The sequence below is a fragment of the Myotis lucifugus genome, unplaced genomic scaffold (genome assembly GCF_000147115.1).
Source record: "Myotis lucifugus unplaced genomic scaffold, Myoluc2.0 scaffold_5565, whole genome shotgun sequence".
Lineage (NCBI taxonomy): Eukaryota > Metazoa > Chordata > Mammalia > Chiroptera > Vespertilionidae > Myotis > Myotis lucifugus.
The window spans coordinates 1-9,703 of record NW_005876613.1 but is presented as its reverse complement, the minus strand read 5'-3'; the positions used below and the strand labels follow the sequence as shown (position 1 = coordinate 9,703).

General features: G+C 46.6%; 1 pseudogene; it reads left to right on the top strand.

Annotated features, from left to right (window-relative positions):
• The first annotated feature begins 2,022 nt into the window (after positions 1-2,022).
• On the top strand, positions 2,023-2,498 carry LOC102435431 (annotated as a pseudogene).
• The last annotated feature ends 7,205 nt before the right edge of the window (positions 2,499-9,703 follow it).

Below are 9,703 nucleotides of genomic sequence, written 5' to 3'. Positions count from 1 at the left end.
GGGGGGCGGGGAGAATAGAGCGGTAGAGTTTAATGTGTACAGTTTCAGTTTGAGCAAATGCAAAAAGTTCTGGAGAGGGATGGTACTAATGATTGCATAATGTGGACGTACTTCATGCCAATGAACTGTACGCCTAATAAACAGTTAAAATGGTATATTTTATGCTATGTATATTGTACCACAATAAAAAAACAAACATTTATAGTCTCACAGTGACATTTCAATATACTATTCAGTACAATTAAGTCACTCGGTCCACTCTAAAAGAAGGGATTACACAAAGCCTGAGGACCAGAAGGTGGGGATCTTTGGGAGCCACCTTGGACGCTGCCTACCACAGTTTCCCCCTGGACCCAACGACTCACATCCCTGCTCACATGCAAAGTACATTCGTTCCCTCCCTAGGTCCTCAGAAGCCGCATCCCATTACAGCACTAGTTCAATATCCAGAATTATTATTTAAATCAGAACCAGGTGTTGGTCAGGCCCCCGTATAATTCTTTGAAAGCTCTTCCTCTCAATCTGTGGACCTGTGAAACTAGACCTGTTCCACAAGAATATATATACACGTGAGTGGAACAGGCATCGGATAAAGGCTGTAGCCATTCCTCTTCAAAAATGGGGAAGTGGTGCTGAAACCGGTTTGGCTCAGTGGATAGAGCGTCGGCCTGCAGACTGAAAGGTCCCAGGTTCGATTCTGGTCAAGGGCATGTACCTGGGTTGCGGGCACATCCCTAGTAGGAGATGTGCAGGAGGCAGCTGATGGATGTTTCTCTCTCATCGATGTTTCTTTTTTTGATATATTTTTTTATTGCTAAAAGTATTACAAAGGGTATTACATGTGTCCTTCCCCCCCCCCACCCTTGACAATCATCGATGTTTCTAACTCTCTATCTCTCTCCCTTCCTCTCTGTAAAAAATCAATAAAATATATATTTTTTAAAAAATGGGGAAGTGGGAGCCTTAAGGAAGTCCCACAGAGGTTCAAAGCAATTCCAGAACCCAGCCGGGCAGATGTTGGAAGTCACCTAATTAGGTTTCAAGGACTAGGAGTCATTCTCCGTGGTTCTAAGGTTTGCCATCTGGGCCTTTCTTCTTTTTGAAAGGTAGCACATGTGTTTGTAGCTGAGTCGTTTTCTCAGCTTTTTTCTGCCGGTAGAACTTTGGAGGTCCCATGGCCTTTTTTTAGTGTGTGCTGTGCCTTTCTATCCAAGTTGGCACTGTCTTTGCTGATGTCATTCTCACAGAAACTTAGAGGGTGCCATGTGATTCTCATTGGGGTTCACCCCATTAGCCAAAAGCTACGCCCGCACATCTCTGTGAGATAAGCCCTTCTCCTTGGCTTCCTACTGAGACAGGCAAAGGGATAGTGCCCTTACGTTTCTTAGAGGTCCTATCGTCTGACTGAGAGAATCTGTAAAGCGAGCAGCCTTCCAAAGGGCCCTTTGTGTGTCTGAATGCTACTACGAGGTCCTACCATTGATATTTCTGAGGTCTTAACAAAAGACAGTCACACCATTTGCTCTATCTCTAGGTCACTGTGGGAACTGCACCTTGGGTTTAAACCCTTCTCAGAAGTCATTCCTTAATTTTAGCATCTTCTCCTCTGGAGAGGCTGAGCATTTATAAAACCATTACATCCTAGCTCCTTTTTGATTAATAGTCCTTCCCTCAATTTATCTCTCTCCTCCTGTGTTTTACTATAAGTAGCAAAAAGAAAACAGGCGGCGCCTTCATCACTTTGCTTGGAAATCTCCATAGCTGCCCACCACTGTGCCTTCCTCTTCATCCCCACTGTTATTACTCTCTCTAGATGGGCAGTTCCAAAGTTTGGGAGGTCAGGGCCCCTTTAGACTCTAATTTTTATATTCTAAAAATTATTGAGAACCGTAAAGAGTTTTGTTTACGTGAGTTATATCTGTCAATATTTCCCACGTTAAAAATTAAGTGTGGGAAATTTTAGAAATGTTTATTAATTCATTAGAAAAACCATTGCAGGCCCTCCTCTAGTCAGGCATCTTCATGAGAGTGACATTTTTAAACCCTGTGCGGCCATCCCTGACGCACCACCATGATGCCCACAGAAAAAGGGTGACCTCAAAGTCCAACTACTTCCTTAAGATCATCCACCTTCCGGATGATTATCCAAAAGGCTTCATTGCGGGAGCAGCCAATGTGGGTTCCAAGCAGAGGCAGCAGATCCGCATGTCCCTCCACGGGAGGCTGTGGTGCTGATGGGCAAGAACACCATGAGGCTCGAGGCCATCCGAGGACACCTGGAAAGCAACCCAGCTCCGGAGAACCTGTGGCCTGATATCCGGGGGAATGTGGGCTTTGTGTTCACCAAGGAGGACCTCACTGAGATCAGCGACATGCTGCTGGCCAATCAGGTGTCAGCTGCTGCCTGTGCTGAACAGCAATGGAAGCCAAGACTCCAAGAAGACAAGTGGCAGACCCAGAGGCCCACAGGGACTTGGGAGGAGGCCATTGCACTGTAGTTCAGGAGTCTTCCTACTAATATCTCATGATGCCTCCCACAAGCATGTGTGAGTTCATGCACACACACACACACACACACACACACACACACACACACCTTTCTCCACCACCATTACCACCACCATACACATACAATAGATTCAATATCCCAGGAGAGAAAGGTTCATGCCTTTTTTAACAAGGCTCCCACTTGTTATTGATTGATTTTTATTGATTGATTTGAGAGACAGAGGAGGGGGGAGAGATGGAACCTGCAACCTTGGCGTATCAGGATGACACTCTAACCAACTGAGCTGCCTGGCCAGGGCCTGGGTTCATGCCTTTTCAATCTTAGTATTCCTGCAACAGATCAAGTGTCTGGCAGCTAGAAAATGACAAGTGATTGTGAAATTGAGTTGACTGTAACTCTGAACTGGACCATCTTGGGGGAGAGAGAGGGGCACATAGAGGATCACCACCAGAGCTGAGTTCAAGTCCAACTTGACCGAACTCTGACAGTGGCCTGGCCCTGGATTCTGGCTCTACCCAGACCCTGCTCAGGCCACCCACAGAGAAGAGGGGCCTCGCCACCAGGAGAGGTTGAGATGCCCAGGGAAGTGGACCTGCCCACCTGGCTCTGTCCCAAGGTCTGTAGAGTGGGAGCCCTTGATGGCAGGAACTCACTCTAAAACCACAGTGCTAGTCAACCAGCTGCCTCACTGCCCACCCAGGGCCTGGCATTCGCACCAGCCAGAGAAGAGGCCTCATTCATATGAGCATGCAGCACCGGTGGGACAAGCCTGAATTAATAACATGGGTCGCCATTGGGGCATCGCTGTTTGCCAGGCTCTTCTACATAAATATGTCTGGGTCTACTCTTCACTCAGCCAAGGCAGGAATGCTGCTGAACTCTGACCCTGCCCTTTGCACTGGCTTCAGCGATGAACTTGCTCCTCTGATATTTTGCAGAATCTACATACTCAACTGATTGGCTTGGCTTTGCATCGGCGCTCTGTCTCCTTGTCCTGAGGAGGATGGCCACTATGTCCTGTCAGCCTGAAAGACCTCTGGAGCAGCGGTGCGCCTGACACAGGCAGCTGCCCACACCACGGCTATGTGCTTTGGAGGGCCCTGTTGACTGCCACATTCTCTCTCCTGCCCACAGAAGTCCCAGCGCCCTTGAGAGTCACCAGGAAAAGGCAGGGTTATGGGTTAGACTACAGGCAGGGAAGAACCAAAGCCAAAGCCTTCACAGCAGACTGAGACCCCTCGGCCAGCCTCTATGCCTCAGGCCCCGCTTCCTCTTATTCTTCTCTCACTCCGTTTCTGTTAATCCTGTGGGCCACAGTGAGGCTCAGGCCCTCTCCTGTCACAGGACCCCTGCACCACTCGGCTCCCAGAAGCCCCATGCTCCCTCCCACTTCCTAGTCAGCGCTTTGTTCTAATTCACATTTTCACTGAGGCCTTCCTGATCACCTCTCTACAACTGCACGCCCCCCTCGCTCCCCCCTGCTTTTTCCTCGGCACCTCTCACCATCCACCTTATCTCGCTGACTGTTGGTCTCCCCGCCTCAGCAGTTTTGTCTGTTTGTTCTCTGCTGTATCTCCAGCCCTGAAACAGGGCCTGACCATAGCACACACTCAGTAATATTTGTGAAATTCTTGCATGAATGAGGCTGGGCTCTGAGCTGATACCAGGAAACCGCGTGTTCTGAATCAGCTTCACTCCCTCAGGCCTGACTCAGTTCATCTGTCTAATGACAAGGGCACATGTGCTGTTGTGTAAGCTGCCTTCCAGCAGCAATAATTAATGATTCCAGGCGATATCCTCTTACCACCCCGGAGAGGCTCAAGCACAGGCAACGAGGGAGGGGAGGCGAGAGGCAGCTGCCAGATGACTAACTGGAATCTGGGATCTGAAGTCATCCACCCCAAGTGTTAATCCTTATGAGCCACAGTGAGGCTCAGGATTATTAGCTCCTGAGACTCAATGGCCTCCTGGCCTGACCTGGCTCTAAAAGACCATCAGGTGCACTTGAAAAAATAACTCCATCATAGGGAGGTGACACTTGAGGCCTGGAGAAGAAATAAAGAATTGCTGAGCCCTAACCGGTTTGGCTCAGTGGATAGAGCGTCGGCCTGCGAACTGAAGGGTCCCAGGTTCGATTCCTGTCAAGGGCATGTACCTTGGTTGCGGGCGCATCCCCAGTGGGGAGCGTTCAGGAGGCAGCTGATCAATGTTTCTCTCTCATTGATGTTTCTAACTCTCTATCCCTCTCGATTCCTCTCTGTAAAAAAATCAATAAAATATATTTTTTTTAAAAAGAATTGCTGAACTTTGCACAGAAATTGTGCAAAATTAGACTTGACCTAGCTCTCATTCAACAGGCACTGATAAGGATTCCTTCTGCACCTGGTGCTGTTCTAGGCAGGAAGAGAGCAGTGAACCAGAGGGACAAGGTCTGGATTTGACCTGTGTGTTTATTCCTTCCCAAGGCCTGGGGCCTACTTCCCTCTGACCTCCTGCTCCTCAGCATCTCCCCTGACCTACTGGTGATGTTTAGATGGATAGATCCTCTATTGTTTTAAAAATATATTTTTATTGATTCCAGAGAGGAAGAAAGAGATAGAAACATCACTGATGAGAGAGAAACACTGATTGGCTGCCTCCTGCACGCCCCACACCGGGGTTCGAGCCCACAACCCAGGCATGTACCCTGACCGGGAATTGAACTGTGACCTCCTGGTTCATAGGTCAATGCTCAACCACTGAACCATGTCGGCTGGGCTGGATAGATCCTGTTCGTCTCAAACACAAAACCAGACCTGCCAGACCAATGCAAGTCTGCACCAAGGTCGCTACAGACCCTCCTGCATCCCAGTCACGTCAGCTTTCCTTCTGTCCAGCTTCCAGGAAACTCCAAATCTCTTCCTCATTCTCACCACCTTCCTACAGTTGGCCCCACCATTCCTCAACAAACTCACCTTTTGTATCTGTGGGGCCAGTTGCCTCAGGGGCCCGCAAGCTAACTGTACGTCTTCTGTATTTGACACCTTCATCCAGTTTTCCCTATCTGAACCATCTCTCCCCTCCTTCCCTCTGCCTCTGTAAAGCTGCTTATCACAACTAAATCTATCCTCATCTGGGGGGGCGGGGGGGGCGGGCAGCCTTTCTCAGTTCCTCAACCCTTGTAAGTTCTCCACTACCTAGAACACCTGCTTACCAGGGGTGTGCTGTTATTGTACCACCATCTTTCCCTGTAACTACTGGCTGGGCTGTCTGAGGCTGTTTCATGGAACTATGTCTTATCTCTCCATGAGACCGTAAACTCCTTGAGAGCAGGAACAACGCTCATTTTTCTGCATCTTATGCAGCCTGGTACCCACTCACTGGGCAATCGATCAGTGACAGATTTTACCTGGATTTACCAAATCGTGATATTTAAGAATACACTTGGGGAGATGTGTATTTTTTTTTTTTTGTAGATGTAAAGAGAAAAATGTAGAATGCATTTTTATAGTCCTGGGGCCTGGCTACCCACCATGACCTACCCAGCTGGGAATTTATTATCAAATCACTCTATGAGGTTACTTTCAGTCAGATTTGTTACAGAGCGTCCTTTTTTTTTTTTGTCCACAATTATTTATGCATTTGAAAAGATTTTAAGAAATACATGGAGGGCTTTAAGCGTCATGGAAACATTCCTCTTATATAAACGCATTAAGGCTTCCCTGGGAAGTATGAAGGAAGGGGAGTGGGGTGACAGGATTGACAGTCCTTTAGAGATTTTACTCAAATAATACTTATACACAAATAGCTGAGCAAAGGGAGGTAAAAAAAAAAACAACAAAGTTCACATTTTGCTTGCAAATGTTATATCACAGGGGATGGGACAGAAAAAGAAACAGTTTAAAATAACCAAGTGAAATCACATGAGCGTAGGGATTTTTCTCTCTCATCAAGAATGAGAAGTGGACGCGTTCTCCTTAAGTTTCTTGGTGCTCCGTACTGTGAAGCTGCAGCCGTGGGAGTGGGGCTGCGAGAGGGAGAGGTTGGGTACAGCCATCCACTGGGCAAAACCTGCTCTAGACACAGGCTTTTTTTTTTTTTCAGTCCTTAACCTTTTTTACATGTTTATTTTGTCCATATCAGATGTGGGTTCTCAAAGATGAGGACTGTACTCTTCCTGCGAAAGAGATGGCCCCGCAATATACCTAACTTCTAAGAAGAACCTCCCCATCAGATACAGGAGGACCACACTCAGAGGATGAGGCATGTCCCAAGCCCATGCAGCCAGAGATTCTTGGGGGGGGGGGGGGCTGGTTTTAGAGAGCTCTGGAGTGTTCACGCTTAGCCCTTACTGTCACTACTTAGCCTGAACATTTAGAACATCCTTCTGGTGTGTGTTGAGCATATATCCGCTGGGCCAGAAAGATGGCAAAAGGCCAACAAGAAACAAACCATACTCCCTAACATTAAGAAGCTTAGATTCAGAGGGAGAGGTGGGGCAAGTTCTTGGATGAACGCAGAGCAGAAAGGAGGAAGGACTGCAAAAGGCATGTCAAGGTGGGTCAAGAAAGGCTCTGTCAGCATTAAGCTGGGTCTTGAAGAGGTTCAAGACAGTGCGAATGAGGTCAGAGGCACCAAACCAGCTGCACTGATTTAACAAATCCTTACTGTTCATCAACGACCATGTGCCAAGCGAGGTTCTAGGGAAGCAAATACGTATCTGCCCTCATGAAGCTTCCATTCGAGTAAAAGTGGGAACAGACACTTCACAAAATATATAACGAAAAGCAGGTTAGGCAGCCTGGAGAGAGTATGAAATTGTGCAGCCACCACAGAAAACAGAATGGCAGTTTCTCAAAACATTACACATGGAATTATCGCTTGATCCAGTAATTCCACTTCTGGGTAAACACTCACCCCTAACAGAAATCTGCGGTAAGAATGGTCCAAACAGAGGGAAGAAACAGCAAGGAGGTCACTGTGCCAGAGCCATTGCCATGAGAATCCACTGGTTCAGCTCTGTGCCTCTTCGACCAATTCCAATAGTAAGTACCAGGGAAACGACTGAAGAGTGCAGCTGGGAAATCCTTCCTCAGCCCTGGGGGGAATGCACAGTGCATATGGCTTTACTGGGTGAGGGACAAGGAGAGTGACTTGGTTTCATTAAACTTGTATCGAAGTCATTGTAGACACTAGCCATTAGGCCTCTTTCAGGGACTTAGACCTGCATAAGAGCTGCTGCCTATGACCCCAACTTCATTTCTCTGGAAACAATTCTGCTAGGACAGAGAATTCTTCCTCCATGACCTCCGGGTGAGTTGGTGTTCTCTGAGAACATCGGGTTTTGCATTTCTCATTAACTGCTCTCATAGCTCCTGGGTTTAACTGTCGATTAAACTCTTTAATGGCTTTCGCCCCCATAGAACCAAGAATAAAGGTGAGTAAAGAACTCATCCAACGTAGAACACTCCAACAGCCTGAGATTATTCCTTTTCATAAAACCTGACGTTTCATGCCAGGGGCATTACAGAAAAAGAAAGCCAGAGTCAAGTGCAAATTATAGCGCTACAGACAATGATGTGAGATGAAGTCTTTCAAGATACTCTAAGTGCTAGATTCAAAAGATAGTAGATATTTTGCTTCTTGAAACTGTGCCAGCCTTGTGGCTTATGCCCAGTGTAGTTGCATTAAAGACTCCAGAACATCTCTGCCAGCCTGTGCTGGCCAAGAGCCAGTAGTGATTTCAGAGTGAGTTTTCTCACCCTGCCACCCCGCCATCTTGGCTGGGCCTAAAGGCCAGCTGCCTGGGTCAGTCTGATTTGCATTTCCATGGATTGTTAGTCTGTCCTTATATAGGGGCTGAGACTCACAGTGAAGTTTTCAGGAAACTAGCGTAAAGTTTAGTGCTGTGGGCCCAATGGTGGTCCCTGGAGAGATCGTCTGTCTAAGGCACAGTGTTCTGGAAAGAGCATGGGAAGGAGTAGAAGACAGGAAGTCGGAGGTTTAACCAGGGGTCACATCTGTGCTAGATATCTTTAGTTTGTGTAACTCACCCCCGGGCTACTCCTTACTCTTGTCTAACCTGGTCTGTGCCCCAGGAGAGTGACCTACATTGATCTCACCAGGCTCCCTGGCTTCACTGAGGCCAATGAGGATCTCCCAGCAGGACACACAGGTTGAGTGTTAGTTCCCCTGATTTCCTAGGTCTCTGCGAGCTGCCATGGCCTCAGACTGAAGGTCTCTCTTCTTGGGTTCTGGCAACTGTGCCTTCCTCTTTCCCTCACAGGCCCAGGGAGCTCTGTAGAGCACCACACTGTTCCTTGTGGTTTCCCCACACCCTGCCCCCACTTTATTGAAACCCAATGAAATTACCCCATTAGAGTGTGCCCTCTATGTTCTGCCAGGACCCTGACTGATACAGCCACTAATGAGCTGGTTGACCCTGGTCTCACCAACATAGTCAACCATGGCCATGGTTTCCTCATCTTTAAAATGGAGATTACAATGCCAGTTCTTACACACTTGTTTCTCTAAGTTTTCACAAAGATTACAATGGAATAAAGCACTAAACAAACATGTTTTTTTAAAACATATCCCAAATGAAAGAACAGGACATAACTCCAGAAAACACACAACAAAAAACAAACTGGAGGCAAGCAATCTACCAGATAAAGCAAGCATGTCAAACTCAAAGGCTAACACGGGCCAAATAAACAGGGTTTAAGTTTATGTGGGCTGCAAAAAAACAAAGGCTTCAATTTTCATAGAAACGTAGGTTTATTTCTATAGCGACATGCTGAATACAAAGGGCTGCTATATAAATGAATAATCATTAACATAAAAGAATAGAACATTTTAATAAAAATTAATATTTTCTTGAACATTGACTTACCAGACACCGAATAACTGCACAAATTAATAAGCGTAATGCAAATAAACCTGTTTTTCCTGGTCTCCAAAAGCGAAATATTTCCTGTTGCGCACACCAAACAAGTCAGTCCAATCGGCTGCTAAAATATTTGCTGCTAGTATTAGTGGAGAGAAATGGTGCACCTGCGTGTAAGGCGAGTAAGGGAAATGAATGCAACACGATTATAGTAATCAGTCATTAGCGAATGTTGTATTTGTTATTAATAATTATGTATAACAGGATATTGTAAAAATTAAGTTTTGAAATTGTTATTAAAACATTTCTTACACACCGTTATATTGTCT